This window comes from Spea bombifrons, chromosome 2, assembly GCF_027358695.1.
Source record: "Spea bombifrons isolate aSpeBom1 chromosome 2, aSpeBom1.2.pri, whole genome shotgun sequence".
NCBI lineage: Eukaryota > Metazoa > Chordata > Amphibia > Anura > Pelobatidae > Spea > Spea bombifrons.
This window is the reverse complement of record NC_071088.1, coordinates 141973333-141985832: the sequence shown is the minus strand read 5'-3', so window position 1 is coordinate 141985832 and position 12500 is coordinate 141973333. Positions and strand designations below refer to the sequence as shown.

The following is a 12500-nucleotide window of genomic DNA, read 5'->3' as shown; positions in this document are numbered from 1 at the left end:
CAGAATAAGAAAAGTAAAATAAAGAGCTTTCACACCTGCGGCCATACCACCCTGAAAGCGCCTGATCTCGGAAGCTAAGCAGGGTTGGGCCTGGTTAGTACCTGGATGGGAGACCGCCTGGGAATACCAGGTGTTGTAGGCTTTTTCTTTTCTCACAGTCCGGGGAGAGCTTTTTGCCATGTGTTTCTTGCTCATCATCAAAGCTTTAAACCCTTATTTGAACCTTCTCACCTTCTCTGTCCTGTCCCAGGGCTTATAATTCTTTCTGTCTGACGACAAGCAGCAGCAGCAGCAGCAGCAGCAGCAGCAGCAGCAGCAGCAGCAGCAGCAGCAGCAGAATAAGAGAAGTAAAATAAAAAACTTTCACACCTGCGGCCATACCACCCTGAAAGCGCCCGATCTCGTCTGATCTCGGAAGCTAAGCAGGGTTGGGCCTGGTTAGTACCTGGATGGGAGACCGCCTGGAAATACCAGGTGTTGTAGGCTTTTAATTTTTTCTCACAGTCCGGGGAGAGCTTTTTGCCATGTGTTTCTTGCTCATCATCAAAGCTTTAAACCCTTATTTGAACCTTTTCACCTTCTCTGTCCTGTCCCAGGGCTTATAATTCTTTTTGTCTGACGACAAGCAGCAGCAGCAGCAGCAGCAGCAGCAGCAGCAGCAGCAGCAGCAGCAGCAGCAGCAGCAGCAACAGAATAAGAGAAGTAAAATAAAAAACTTTCACACCTGCGGCCATACCACCCTGAAAGCGCCCGATCTCGTCTGATCTCGGAAGCTAAGCAGGGTTGGGCCTGGTTAGTACCTGCATGGGAGACCGCCTGGGAATACCAGGTGTTGTAGGCTTTTAATTTTTTCTCACAGTCCGGGGAGAGCTTTTTGCCATGTGTTTCTTGCTCATCATCAAAGCTTTAAACCCTTATTTGAACCTTCTCACCTTCTCTGTCCTGTCCCAGGGCTTATAATTCTTTCTGTCTGACGACAAGCAGCAGCAGCAGCAGCAGCAGCAGCAGCAGCAGCAGCAGCAGCAGCAGCAGCAGCAGCAGCAGCAGCAGCAGCAGCAACAGAATAAGAAAAGTAAAATAAAGAGCTTTCACACCTGCAGCCATACCTCCCTGAAAGCGCCCGATCTCGTCTGATCTCGGAAGCTAAGCAGGGTTGGGCCTGGTTAGTACCTGGATGGGAGACCGCCTGGGAATACCAGGTGTTGTAGGCATTTTCTTTTCTCACAGTCCGGGGAGAGCTTTTTGCCATGTGTTTCTTGCTCATCATCAAAGCTTTAAACCCTTATTTGAACCTTCTCACCTTCTCTGTCCTGTCCCAGGGCTTATAATTCTTTCTGTCTGACGACAAGCAGCAGCAGCAGCAGCAGCAGCAGCAGCAGCAGCAGCAGCAGCAGCAGCAGCAGCAACAGCAACAGAATAAGAGAAGTAAAATAAAAAACTTTCACACCTTCGGCCATACCACCACGAAAGCGCCCGATCTCGTCTGATCTCGGAAGCTAAGCAGGGTTGGGCCTGGTTAGTACCTGGATGGGAGACCGCCTGGGAATACCAGGTGTTGTAGTCTTTTTCTTTTCTCACAGTCCGGGGAGAGCTTTTTGCCATGTGTTTCTTGCTCATCATCAAAGCTTTAAACCCTTATTTGAACCTTCTCACCTTCTCTGTGCAGTCCCAGGGCTTATAATTCTTTCTGTCTGACGACAAGCAGCAGCAGCCGCAGCAGCAGCAGCCGCAGCAGCAGCAGCCGCAGCAGCAGCAGCCGCAGCAGCAGCAGCCGCAGCAGCAGCAGCCGCAGCAGCAGCAGCCGCAGCAGCAGCAGCCGCAGCAGCAGCAGCCGCAGCAGCAGCAGCAGCAGAATAAGAGAAGTAAAATAAAAAACTTTCACACCTGCGGCCATACCACCCTGAAAGTGCCTGATCTCGGAAGCTAAGCAGGGTTGGGCCTGGTTAGTACCTGGATGGGAGACCGCCTGGGAATACCAGGTGTTGTAGGTTTTTAATTTTTTCTCACAGTCCGGGGAGAGCTTTTTGCCATGTGTTTCTTGCTCATCATCAAAGCTTTAAACCCTTATTTGAACCTTCTCACCTTCTCTGTCCTGTCCCAGGGCTTATAATTCTTTTTGTCTGACGACAAGCAGCAGCAGCAGCAGCAGCAGCAGCAGCAGCAGCAGCAGCAGCAGCAACAGAATAAGAGAAGTAAAATAAAAAACTTTCACACCTGCGGCCATACCACCCTGAAAGCGCCTGATCTCGTCTGATCTCGGAAGCTAAGCAGGGTTGGGCCTGGTTAGTACCTGGATGGGAGACCGCCTGGGAATACCAGGTGTTGTAGGCTTTTAATTTTTTCTCACAGTCCGGGGAGAGCTTTTTGCCATGTGTTTCTTGCTCATCATCAAAGCTTTAAACCCTTATTTGAACCTTCTCACCTTCTCTGTCCTGTCCCAGGGCTTATAATTCCTTTTGTCTGACGACAAGCAGCAGCAGCAGCAGCAGCAGCAGCAGCAGCAACAGCAGCAGCAGCAACAGCAGCAGCAGCAACAGCAGCAGCAGCAGCAACAGCAGCAGCAGCAACAGCAGCAGCAGCAACAGCAGCAGCAGCAACAGCAGCAGCAGCAACAGCAGCAGCAGCAACAGCAGCAGCAGCAACAGAATAAGAGAAGTAAAATAAAAAACTTTTACACCTGCGGCCATACCACCCTGAAAGCGCCTGATCTCGGAAGCTAAGCAGGGTTGGGCCTGGTTAGTACCTGGATGGGAGACCGCCTGGGAATACCAGGTGTTGTAGGCTTTTAATTTTTTCTCACAGTCCGGGGAGAGCTTTTTGCCATGTGTTTCTTGCTCATCATCAAAGCTTTAAACCCTTGTTTGAACCTTCTCACCTTCTCTGTCCTGTCCCAGGGCTTATAATTCTTTCTGTCTGACGACAAGCAGCAGCAGCAGCAGCAGCAGCAGCAGCAGCAGCAGCAGCAGCAGCAGCAGCAGCAGCAGCAGAATAAGAGAAGTAAAATAAAAAAATTTCACACCTGCGGCCATACCACCCTGAAAGCGCCCGATCTTGTCTGATCTCGGAAGCTAAGCAGGGTTGGGCCTGGTTAGTACCTGGATGGGAGACCGCCTGGGAATACCAGGTGTTGTAGGCTTTTTCTTTTCTCACAGTCCGGGGAGAGCTTTTTGCCATGTGTTTCTTGCTCATCATCAAAGCTTTAAACCCTTATTTGAACCTTCTCACCTTCTCTGTCCTGTCCCAGGGCTTATAATTCTTTCTGTCTGACGACAAGCAGCAGCAGCAGCAGCAGCAGCAGCAGCAGCAGCAGCAGCAGCAGCAGCAGCAGCAGCAGCAACAGAATAAGAGAAGTAAAATAAAAAACTTTCACACCTGCGGCCATACCACCCTGAAAGCGCCCGATCTCGTCTGATCTCGGAAGCTAAGCAGGGTTGGGCCTGGTTAGTACCTGGATGGGAGACCGCCTGGGAATACCAGGTGTTGTAGGCTTTTAATTTTTTCTCACAGTCCGGGGAGAGCTTTTTGCCATGTGTTTCTTGCTCATCATCAAAGCTTTAAACCCTTATTTGAACCTTCTCACCTTCTCTGTCCTGTCCCAGGGCTTATAATTCCTTTTGTCTGACGACAAGCAGCAGCAGCAGCAGCAGCAGCAACAGCAGCAGCAGCAACAGCAGCAGCAGCAACAGCAGCAGCAGCAACAGCAGCAGCAGCAACAGCAGCAGCAGCAGCAGCAACAGCAGCAGCAGCAACAGCAGCAGCAGCAACAGCAGCAGCAGCAACAGCAGCAGCAGCAACAGAATAAGAGAAGTAAAATAAAAAACTTTTACACCTGCGGCCATACCACCCTGAAAGCGCCTGATCTCGGAAGCTAAGCAGGGTTGGGCCTGGTTAGTACCTGGATGGGAGACCGCCTGGGAATACCAGGTGTTGTAGGCTTTTAATTTTTTCTCACAGTCCGGGGAGAGCTTTTTGCCATGTGTTTCTTGCTCATCATCAAAGCTTTAAACCCTTGTTTGAACCTTCTCACCTTCTCTGTCCTGTCCCAGGGCTTATAATTCTTTCTGTCTGACGACAAGCAGCAGCAGCAGCAGCAGCAGCAGCAGCAGCAGAATAAGAGAAGTAAAATAAAAAACTTTCACACCTGCGGCCATACCACCCTGAAAGCGCCCGATCTTGTCTGATCTCGGAAGCTAAGCAGGGTTGGGCCTGGTTAGTACCTGGATGGGAGACCGCCTGGGAATACCAGGTGTTGTAGGCTTTTTCTTTTCTCACAGTCCGGGGAGAGCTTTTTGCCATGTGTTTCTTGCTCATCATCAAAGCTTTAAACCCTTATTTGAACCTTCTCACCTTCTCTGTCCTGTCCCAGGGCTTATAATTCTTTCTGTCTGACGACAAGCAGCAGCAGCAGCAGCAGCAGCAGCAGCAGCAGCAGCAGCAGCAGCAGCAGCAGCAGCAGCAGCAGCAGCAGCAGCAGCAGCAGCAGCAGCAGCAGCAGCAGCAGCAGCAGCAGCAGCAGCAGCAGCAGCAGCAGAATAAGAGAAGTAAAATAAAAAACTTTCACACCTGCGGCCATACCACCCTGAAAGCCCCTGATCTCGGAAGCTAAGCAGGGTTGGGCCTGGTTAGTACCTGGATGGGAGACCGCCTGGGAATACCAGGTGTTGTAGGCTTTTTCTTTTCTCACAGTCCGGGGAGAGCTTTTTGCCATGTGTTTCTTGCTCATCATCAAAGCTTTAAACCCTTATTGGAACCTTCTCACCTTCTCTGTCCTGTCCCAGGGCTTATAATTCTTTCTGTCTGACGACAAGCAGCAGCAGCAGCAGCAGCAGCAGCAGCAGCAGCAGCAGAATAAGAGAAGTAAAATAAAAAACTTTCACACCTGCGGCCATACCACCCTGAAAGCGCCCGATCTTGTCTGATCTCGGAAGCTAAGCAGGGTTGGGCCTGTTTAGTACCTGGATGGGAGACCGCCTGGGAATACCAGGTGTTGTAGGCTTTTAATTTTTTCTCACAGTCCGGGGAGAGCTTTTTGCCATGTGTTTCTTGCTCATCATCAAAGCTTTAAACCCTTATTTGAACCTTCTCACCTTCTCTGTCCTGTCCCAGGGCTTATAATTCTTTTTGTCTGACGACAAGCAGCAGCAGCAGCAGCAGCAGCAGCAGCAGCAGCAGCAGCAGCAGCAGCAGCAGCAGCAGCAGCAGCAGCAGCAGCAGCAGCAGCAGCAGCAGCAGCAACAGAATAAGAGAAGTAAAACAAAAAACTTTCACACCTGCGGCCATACCACCCTGAAAGCGCCTGATCTCGGAAGCTAAGCAGGGTTGGGCCTGGTTAGTACCTGGATGGGAGACCGCCTGGGAATACCAGGTGTTGTAGGCTTTTAATTTTTTCTCACAGTCCGGGGAGAGCTTTTTGCCATGTGTTTCTTGCTCATCATCAAAGCTTTAAACCCTTATTTGAACCTTCTCACCTTCTCTGTCCTGTCCCAGGGCTTATAATTCTTTTTGTCTGACGACAAGCAGCAGCAGCAGCAGCAGCAGCAGCAGCAGCAGCAGCAGCAGCAGCAGCAGCAGCAGCAGCAGCAGCAGCAGCAGCAGCAGCAGCAGCAGCAGCAGCAGCAGCAGCAGCAGCAACAGAATAAGAGAAGTAAAATAAAAAACTTTCACACCTGCGGCCATACCACCCTGAAAGCGTCTGATCTCGGAAGCTAAGCAGGGTTGGGCCTGGTTAGTACCTGGATGGGAGACCGCCTGGGAATACCAGGTGTTGTAGGCTTCTAATTTTTTCTCACAGTCCGGGGAGAGCTTTTTGCCATGTGTTTCTTGCTCATCATCAAAGCTTTAAACCCTTATTTGAACCTTCTCACCTTCTCTGTCCTGTCCCAGGGCTTATAATTCCTTTTGTCTGACGACAAGCAGCAGCAGCAGCAGCTGCAGCAGCAGCAACAGCAGCAGCAGCAACAGCAGCAGCAGCAACAGCAGCAGCAGCAACAGCAGCAGCAGCAACAGCAGCAGCAGCAACAGCAGCAGCAGCAACAGCAGCAGCAGCAACAGCAGCAGCAGCAACAGAATAAGAGAAGTAAAATAAAAAACTTTTACACCTGCGGCCATACCACCCTGAAAGCGCCTGATCTCGGAAGCTAAGCAGGGTTGGGCCTGGTTAGTACCTGGATGGGAGACCGCCTGGGAATACCAGGTGTTGTAGGCTTTTAATTTTTTCTCACAGTCCGGGGAGAGCTTTTTGCCATGTGTTTCTTGCTCATCATCAAAGCTTTAAACCCTTGTTTGAACCTTCTCACCTTCTCTGTCCTGTCCCAGGGCTTATAATTATTTCTGTCTGACGACAAGCAGCAGCAGCAGCAGCAGCAGCAGCAGCAGCAGCAGCAGCAGCAGCAGCAGCAGCAGCAGAATAAGAGAAGTAAAATAAAAAACTTTCACACCTGCGGCCATACCACCCTGAAAGCGCCCGATCTCGTCTGATCTCGGAAGCTAAGCAGGGTTGGGCCTGGTTAGTACCTGGATGGGAGACCGCCTGGGAATACCAGGTGTTGTAGGCTTTTTCTTTTCTCACAGTCCGGGGAGAGCTTTTTGCCATGTGTTTCTTGCTCATCATCAAAGCTTTAAACCCTTATTTGAACCTTCTCACCTTCTCTGTCCTGTCCCAGGGCTTATAATTCTTTCTGTCTGACGACAAGCAGCAGCAGCAGCAGCAGCAGCAGCAGCAGCAGCAGCAGCAGCAGCAGCAGCAGCAGCAGCAGCAGCAGCAGCAGCAGCAGCAGCAGCAGCAGCAGCAGCAGCAGCAGCAGCAGCAGCAGCAGCAGCAGCAGCAGCAGCAGCAGCAGCAGCAGAATAAGAGAAGTAAAATAAAAAACTTTCACACCTGCGGCCATACCACCCTGAAAGCGCCTGATCTCGGAAGCTAAGCAGGGTTGGGCCTGGTTAGTACCTGGATGGGAGACCGCCTGGGAATACCAGGTGTTGTAGGCTTTTAATTTTTTCTCACAGTCCGGGGAGAGCTTTTTGCCATGTGTTTCTTGCTCATCATCAAAGCTTTAAACCCTTATTTGAACCTTCTCACCTTCTCTGTCCTGTCCCAGGGCTTATAATTCTTTCTGTCTGACGACAAGCAGCAGCAGCAGCAGCAGCAGCAGCAGCAGCAGGAGCAACAGCAGCAACAGCAGCAGCAACAGCAGCATCAGCAGCAGCAACAGAATAAGAGAAGTAAAATAAAAAACTTTCACACCTGCGGCCATACCACCCTGAAAGCGCCTGATCTCGGAAGCTAAGCAGGGTTGGGCCTGGTTAGTACCTGGATGGGAGACCGCCTGGGAATACCAGGTGTTGTAGGCTTTTTCTTTTCTCACAGTCCGGGGAGAGCTTTTTGCCATGTGTTTCTTGCTCATCATCAAAGCTTTAAACCCTTATTTGAACCTTCTCACCTTCTCTGTCCTGTCCCAGGGCTTATAATTCTTTCTGTCTGACGACAAGCAGCAGCAGCAGCAGCAGCAGCAGCAGCAGCAGCAGCAGCAGCAGAATAAGAGAAGTAAAATAAAAAACTTTCACACCTGCGGCCATACCACCCTGAAAGCGCCCGATCTCGTCTGATCTCGGAAATTAAGCAGGGTTGGGCCTGGTTAGTACCTGGATGGGAGACCGCCTGGGAATACCAGGTGTTGTAGGCTTTTAATTTTTTCTCACAGTCCGGGGAGAGCTTTTTGCCATGTGTTTCTTGCTCATCATCAAAGCTTTAAACCCTTATTTGAACCTTCTCACCTTCTCTGTCCTGTCCCAGGGCTTATAATTCTTTTTGTCTGACGACAAGCAGCAGCAGCAGCAGCAGCAGCAGCAGCAGCAGCAGCAGCAGCAGCAGCAGCAGCAGCAGCAGCAACAGAATAAGAGAAGTAAAATAAAAAACTTTCACATCTGCGGCCATACCACCCTGAAAGCGCCCGATCTCGTCAGATCTCGGAAGCTAAGCAGGTTTGGGCCTGGTTAGTACCTGGATGGGAGACCGCCTGGGAATACCAGGTGTTGTAGGCTTTTAATTTTTTCTCACAGTCCGGGGAGAGCTTTTTGCCATGTGTTTCTTGCTCATCATCAAAGCTTTAAACCCTTATTTGAACCTTCTCACCTTCTCTGTCCTGTCCCAGGGCTTATAATTCTTTTTGTCTGACGACAAGCAGCAGCAGCAGCAGCAGCAGCAGCAGCAGCAGCAGCAGCAGCAGCAGCAGCAGCAGCAGCAGCAACAGAATAAGAGAAGTAAAATAAAAAACTTTCACACCTGCGGCCATACCACCCTGAAAGCGCCCGATCTCGTCTGATCTCGGTAGCTAAGCAGGGTTGGGCCTGGTTAGTACCTGGATGGGAGACCGCCTGGGAATACCAGGTGTTGTAGTCTTTTTCTTTTCTCACAGTCCGGGGAGAGCTTTTTGCCATGTGTTTCTTGCTCATCATCAAAGCTTTAAACCCTTATTTGAACCTTCTCACCTTCTCTGTGCAGTCCCAGGGCTTATAATTCTTTCTGTCTGACGACAAGCAGCAGCAGCAGCAGCAGCAGCAGCAGCAGAATAAGAGAAGTAAAATAAAAAACTTTCACACCTGCGGCCATACCACCCTGAAAGCGCCCGATCTCGTCTGATCTCGGAAGCTAAGCAGGGTTGGGCCTGGTTAGTACCTGGATGGGAGACCGCCTGGGAATACCAGGTGTTGTAGGCTTTTAATTTTTTCTCACAGTCCGGGGAGAGCTTTTTGCCATGTGTTTCTTGCTCATCATCAAAGCTTTAAACCCTTATTTGAACCTTCTCACCTTCTCTGTCCTGTCCCAGGGCTTATAATTCTTTTTGTCTGACGACAAGCAGCAGCAGCAGCAGCAGCAGCAGCAGCAGCAGCAGCAGCAGCAGCAGCAGCAGCAGCAGCAGCAGCAGCAGCAGCAGCAGCAGCAGCAACAGAATAAGAGAAGTAAAATAAAAAACTTTCACACCTGCGGCCATACCACCCTGAAAGCGCCCGATCTCGTCTGATCTCGGAAGCTAAGCAGGGTTGGGCCTGGTTAGTACCTGAATGGGAGACCGCCTGGGAATACCAGGTGTTGTAGGCTTTTAATTTTTTCTCACAGTCCGGGGAGAGCTTTTTGCCATGTGTTTCTTGCTCATCATCAAAGCTTTAAACCCTTATTTGAACCTTCTCACCTTCTCTGTCCTGTCCCAGGGCTTATAATTCTTTTTGTCTGACGACAAGCAGCAGCAGCAGCAGCAGCAGCAGCAGCAGCAGCAGCAGCAGCAGCAGCAGCAGCAGCAGCAGCAGCAGCAGCAACAGAATAAGAGAAGTAAAATAAAAAACTTTCACACCTGCGGCCATACCACCCTTAAAGCGCCCGATCTCGTCTGATCTCGGAAGCTAAGCAGGGTTGGGCCTGGTTAGTACCGGGATGGGAGACCGCCTGGGAATACCAGGTGTTGTAGGCTTTTAATTTTTTCTCACAGTCCGGGGAGAGCTTTTTGCCATGTTTCTTGCTCATCATCAAAGCTTTAAACCCTTATTTGAACCATCTCACCTTCTCTGTCCTGTCCCAGGGCTTATAATTCTTTTTGTCTGACGACAAGCAGCAGCAGCAGCAGCAGCAGCAGCAGCAGCAGCAGCAGCAGCAGCAGCAGCAGCAGCAGCAGCAGCAGCAACAGAATAAGAGAAGTAAAATAAAAAACTTTCACACCTGCGGCCATACCACCCTGAAAGCACCCGATCTCGTCTGATCTCGGAAGCTAAGCAGGGTTGGGCCTGGTTAGTACCTGGATGGGAGACTGCCTGGGAATACCAGGTGTTGTAGGCTTTTAATTTTTTCTCACAGTCCGGGGAGAGCTTTTTGCCATGTGTTTCTTGCTCATCATCAAAGCTTTAAACCCTTATTTGAACCTTCTCACCTTCTCTGTCCTGTCCCAGGGCTTATAATTCTTTTTGTCTGACGACAAGCAGCAGCAGCAGCAGCAGCAGCAGCAGCAGCAGCAGCAGCAACAGCAGCAGCAGCAGCAGCAACAGAATAAGAGAAGTAAAATAAAAAACTTTCACACCTGCGGCCATACCACCCTGAAAGCGCCCGATCTCGTCTGATCTCGGAAGGTAAGCAGGGTTGGGCCTGGTTAGTACCTGGATGGGAGACCGCCTGGGAATACCAGGTGTTGTAGGCTTTTAATTTTTTCTCACAGTCCGGGGAGAGCTTTTTGCCATGTGTTTCTTGCTCATCATCAAAGCTTTAAACCCTTATTTGAACCTTCTCACCTTCTCTGTCCTGTCCCAGGGCTTATAATTCTTTTTGTCTGACGACAAGCAGCAGCAGCAGCAGCAGCAGCAGCAGCAGCAGCAGCAGCAGCAGCAGCAGCAGCAGCAGCAGCAGCAACAGAATAAGAGAAGTAAAATAAAAAACTTTCACACCTACGGCCATACCACCCTTAAAGCGCCCGATCTCGTCTGATCTCGGAAGCTAAGCAGGGTTGGGCCTGGTTAGTACCGGGATGGGAGACCGCCTGGGAATACCAGGTGTTGTAGGCTTTTAATTTTTTCTCACAGTCCGGGGAGAGCTTTTTGCCATGTTTCTTGCTCATCATCAAAGCTTTAAACCCTTATTTGAACCATCTCACCTTCTCTGTCCTGTCCCAGGGCTTATAATTCTTTTTGTCTGACGACAAGCAGCAGCAGCAGCAGCAGCAGCAGCAGCAGCAGCAGCAGCAGCAGCAGCAGCAGCAGCAGCAGCAGCAGCAGCAGCAGCAGCAGCAACAGAATAAGAGAAGTAAAATAAAAAACTTTCACACCTGCGGCCATACCACCCTGAAAGCGCCCGATCTCGTCTGATCTCGGAAGCTAAGCAGGGTTGGGCCTGCTTAGTACCTGGATGGGAGACTGCCTGGGAATACCAGGTGTTGTAGGCTTTTAATTTTTTCTCACAGTCCGGGGAGAGCTTTTTGCCATGTGTTTCTTGCTCATCATCAAAGCTTTAAACCCTTATTTGAACCTTCTCACCTTCTCTGTCCTGTCCCAGGGCTTATAATTATTTTTGTCTGACGACAAGCAGCAGCAGCAGCAGCAGCAGCAGCAGCAGCAGCAGCAGCAGCAGCAGCAGCAGCAGCAGCAGCAGCAGCAGCAGCAGCAACAGAATAAGAGAAGTAAAATAAAAAACTTTCACACCTGCGGCCATACCACCCTGAAAGCGCCCGATCTCGTCTGATCTCGGAAGGTAAGCAGGGTTGGGCCTGGTTAGTACCTGGATGGGAGACCGCCTGGGAATACCAGGTGTTGTAGGCTTTTAATTTTTTCTCACAGTCCGGGGAGAGCTTTTTGCCATGTGTTTCTTGCTCATCATCAAAGCTTTAAACCCTTATTTGAACCTTCTCACCTTCTCTGTCCTGTCCCAGGGCTTATAATTCTTTTTGTCTGACGACAAGCAGCAGCAGCAGCAGCAGCAGCAGCAGCAGCAGCAGCAGCAGCAACAGAATAAGAGAAGTAAAATAAAAAACTTTCACACCTGCGGCCATATCACCCTGAAAGCGCCCGATCTCGTCTGATCTTGGAAGCTAAGCAGGGTTGGGCCTGGTTAGTACCTGGATGGGAGACCGCCTGGGAATACCAGGTGTTGTAGGCTTTTAATTTTTTCTCACAGTCCGGGGAGAGCTTTTTGCCATGTGTTTCTTGCTCATCATCAAAGCTTTAAACCCTTATTTGAACCTTCTCACCTTCTCTGTCCTGTCCCAGGGCTTATAATTCTTTCTGTCTGACGACAAGCAGCAGCACAAGCAGCAGCAGCAGCAGCAGCAGCAGCAGCAGCAGCAGCAGCAGCAGCAACAGAATAAGAAAAGTAAAATAAAGAGCTTTCACACCTGCGGCCATACCACCCTGAAAGCGCCTGATCTCGTCTGATCTCGGAAGCTAAGCAGGGTTGGGCCTGGTTAGTACCTGGATGGGAGACTGCCTGGGAATACCAGGTGTTGTAGGCTTTTTCTTTTCTCACAGTCCGGGGAGAGCTTTTTGCCATGTGTTTCTTGCTCATCATCAAAGCTTTAAACCCTTATTTGAACCTTCTCACCTTCTCTGTCCTGTCCCAGGGCTTATAATTCTTTCTGACGACAAGCAGCAGCAGCAGCAGCAGCAGCAGCAGCAGCAGCAGCAGCAGCAGCAGCAGCAGCAGCAGCAGCAGCAACAGCAACAGAATAAGAGAAGTAAAATAAAAAACTTTCACACCTGCGGCCATACCACCCTGAAAGCGCCCGATCTCATCTGATCTCGGAAGCTAAGCAGGGTTGGGCCTGGTTAGTACCTGGATGGGAGACCGCCTGGGAATACCAGGTGTTGTAGGCTTTTTCTTTTCTCACAGTCCGGGGAGAGCTTTTTGCCATGTGTTTCTTGCTCATCATCAAAGCTTTAAACCCTTATTTGAACCTTCTCACCTTCTCTGTCCTGTCCCAGGGCTTATAATTCTTTCTGTCTGACGACAAGCAGCAGCAGCAGCAGCAGCAGCA

At 50.3% G+C, this 12500-nt stretch overlaps 24 non-coding genes and 10 pseudogenes across 24 annotated transcripts; all 34 read left to right on the top strand.

Annotated features, from left to right (window-relative positions):
- The first annotated feature begins 33 nt into the window (after nt 1-33).
- LOC128479804 (uncharacterized) lies at nt 34-142 on the top strand (annotated as a pseudogene).
- Nucleotides 143-367: 225 nt separating this feature from the next.
- On the top strand, nt 368-486 carry LOC128477875 (5S ribosomal RNA). The gene has a single exon (XR_008348825.1). It is a non-coding gene; the product is annotated as a 5S ribosomal RNA (ribosomal RNA).
- A 236-nt stretch (nt 487-722) lies between these two features.
- Nucleotides 723-841, top strand: LOC128477323 (5S ribosomal RNA). The gene has a single exon (XR_008348302.1). It is a non-coding gene; the product is annotated as a 5S ribosomal RNA (ribosomal RNA).
- A 251-nt stretch (nt 842-1092) lies between these two features.
- On the top strand, nt 1093-1211 carry LOC128477071 (5S ribosomal RNA). The gene has a single exon (XR_008348059.1). It is a non-coding gene; the product is annotated as a 5S ribosomal RNA (ribosomal RNA).
- A 234-nt stretch (nt 1212-1445) lies between these two features.
- LOC128479281 (5S ribosomal RNA) lies at nt 1446-1564 on the top strand. The gene has a single exon (XR_008350164.1). It is a non-coding gene; the product is annotated as a 5S ribosomal RNA (ribosomal RNA).
- Nucleotides 1565-1882: 318 nt separating this feature from the next.
- On the top strand, nt 1883-1991 carry LOC128479710 (uncharacterized; annotated as a pseudogene).
- A 221-nt stretch (nt 1992-2212) lies between these two features.
- Nucleotides 2213-2331, top strand: LOC128477225 (5S ribosomal RNA). Its single transcript, XR_008348207.1, has one exon. It is a non-coding gene; the product is annotated as a 5S ribosomal RNA (ribosomal RNA).
- Nucleotides 2332-2675: 344 nt separating this feature from the next.
- LOC128479803 (uncharacterized) lies at nt 2676-2784 on the top strand (annotated as a pseudogene).
- A 233-nt stretch (nt 2785-3017) lies between these two features.
- On the top strand, nt 3018-3136 carry LOC128477907 (5S ribosomal RNA). Its single transcript, XR_008348855.1, has one exon. It is a non-coding gene; the product is annotated as a 5S ribosomal RNA (ribosomal RNA).
- A 234-nt stretch (nt 3137-3370) lies between these two features.
- LOC128479283 (5S ribosomal RNA) lies at nt 3371-3489 on the top strand. Its single transcript, XR_008350166.1, has one exon. It is a non-coding gene; the product is annotated as a 5S ribosomal RNA (ribosomal RNA).
- A 338-nt stretch (nt 3490-3827) lies between these two features.
- On the top strand, nt 3828-3936 carry LOC128479802 (uncharacterized; annotated as a pseudogene).
- Nucleotides 3937-4139: 203 nt separating this feature from the next.
- LOC128477906 (5S ribosomal RNA) lies at nt 4140-4258 on the top strand. The gene has a single exon (XR_008348854.1). It is a non-coding gene; the product is annotated as a 5S ribosomal RNA (ribosomal RNA).
- Nucleotides 4259-4561: 303 nt separating this feature from the next.
- Nucleotides 4562-4670, top strand: LOC128480190 (uncharacterized; annotated as a pseudogene).
- Nucleotides 4671-4877: 207 nt separating this feature from the next.
- On the top strand, nt 4878-4996 carry LOC128478686 (5S ribosomal RNA). The gene has a single exon (XR_008349594.1). It is a non-coding gene; the product is annotated as a 5S ribosomal RNA (ribosomal RNA).
- Nucleotides 4997-5268: 272 nt separating this feature from the next.
- LOC128479801 (uncharacterized) lies at nt 5269-5377 on the top strand (annotated as a pseudogene).
- Nucleotides 5378-5664: 287 nt separating this feature from the next.
- On the top strand, nt 5665-5773 carry LOC128480369 (uncharacterized; annotated as a pseudogene).
- A 323-nt stretch (nt 5774-6096) lies between these two features.
- On the top strand, nt 6097-6205 carry LOC128479800 (uncharacterized; annotated as a pseudogene).
- A 230-nt stretch (nt 6206-6435) lies between these two features.
- Nucleotides 6436-6554, top strand: LOC128479271 (5S ribosomal RNA). Its single transcript, XR_008350154.1, has one exon. It is a non-coding gene; the product is annotated as a 5S ribosomal RNA (ribosomal RNA).
- A 321-nt stretch (nt 6555-6875) lies between these two features.
- LOC128479799 (uncharacterized) lies at nt 6876-6984 on the top strand (annotated as a pseudogene).
- A 254-nt stretch (nt 6985-7238) lies between these two features.
- LOC128479798 (uncharacterized) lies at nt 7239-7347 on the top strand (annotated as a pseudogene).
- A 213-nt stretch (nt 7348-7560) lies between these two features.
- LOC128477671 (5S ribosomal RNA) lies at nt 7561-7679 on the top strand. Its single transcript, XR_008348633.1, has one exon. It is a non-coding gene; the product is annotated as a 5S ribosomal RNA (ribosomal RNA).
- Nucleotides 7680-7918: 239 nt separating this feature from the next.
- LOC128478486 (5S ribosomal RNA) lies at nt 7919-8037 on the top strand. The gene has a single exon (XR_008349402.1). It is a non-coding gene; the product is annotated as a 5S ribosomal RNA (ribosomal RNA).
- Nucleotides 8038-8276: 239 nt separating this feature from the next.
- On the top strand, nt 8277-8395 carry LOC128478001 (5S ribosomal RNA). The gene has a single exon (XR_008348944.1). It is a non-coding gene; the product is annotated as a 5S ribosomal RNA (ribosomal RNA).
- A 198-nt stretch (nt 8396-8593) lies between these two features.
- Nucleotides 8594-8712, top strand: LOC128479260 (5S ribosomal RNA). The gene has a single exon (XR_008350143.1). It is a non-coding gene; the product is annotated as a 5S ribosomal RNA (ribosomal RNA).
- Nucleotides 8713-8975: 263 nt separating this feature from the next.
- Nucleotides 8976-9094, top strand: LOC128477011 (5S ribosomal RNA). Its single transcript, XR_008348001.1, has one exon. It is a non-coding gene; the product is annotated as a 5S ribosomal RNA (ribosomal RNA).
- Nucleotides 9095-9342: 248 nt separating this feature from the next.
- LOC128477043 (5S ribosomal RNA) lies at nt 9343-9461 on the top strand. Its single transcript, XR_008348032.1, has one exon. It is a non-coding gene; the product is annotated as a 5S ribosomal RNA (ribosomal RNA).
- A 243-nt stretch (nt 9462-9704) lies between these two features.
- On the top strand, nt 9705-9823 carry LOC128476885 (5S ribosomal RNA). The gene has a single exon (XR_008347877.1). It is a non-coding gene; the product is annotated as a 5S ribosomal RNA (ribosomal RNA).
- Nucleotides 9824-10059: 236 nt separating this feature from the next.
- LOC128477170 (5S ribosomal RNA) lies at nt 10060-10178 on the top strand. The gene has a single exon (XR_008348152.1). It is a non-coding gene; the product is annotated as a 5S ribosomal RNA (ribosomal RNA).
- Nucleotides 10179-10420: 242 nt separating this feature from the next.
- Nucleotides 10421-10539, top strand: LOC128477372 (5S ribosomal RNA). Its single transcript, XR_008348348.1, has one exon. It is a non-coding gene; the product is annotated as a 5S ribosomal RNA (ribosomal RNA).
- A 258-nt stretch (nt 10540-10797) lies between these two features.
- LOC128478778 (5S ribosomal RNA) lies at nt 10798-10916 on the top strand. The gene has a single exon (XR_008349680.1). It is a non-coding gene; the product is annotated as a 5S ribosomal RNA (ribosomal RNA).
- A 254-nt stretch (nt 10917-11170) lies between these two features.
- LOC128477169 (5S ribosomal RNA) lies at nt 11171-11289 on the top strand. The gene has a single exon (XR_008348151.1). It is a non-coding gene; the product is annotated as a 5S ribosomal RNA (ribosomal RNA).
- Nucleotides 11290-11507: 218 nt separating this feature from the next.
- On the top strand, nt 11508-11626 carry LOC128478579 (5S ribosomal RNA). Its single transcript, XR_008349490.1, has one exon. It is a non-coding gene; the product is annotated as a 5S ribosomal RNA (ribosomal RNA).
- Nucleotides 11627-11859: 233 nt separating this feature from the next.
- On the top strand, nt 11860-11978 carry LOC128478412 (5S ribosomal RNA). The gene has a single exon (XR_008349332.1). It is a non-coding gene; the product is annotated as a 5S ribosomal RNA (ribosomal RNA).
- A 242-nt stretch (nt 11979-12220) lies between these two features.
- Nucleotides 12221-12339, top strand: LOC128476190 (5S ribosomal RNA). Its single transcript, XR_008347210.1, has one exon. It is a non-coding gene; the product is annotated as a 5S ribosomal RNA (ribosomal RNA).
- The last annotated feature ends 161 nt before the right edge of the window (nt 12340-12500 follow it).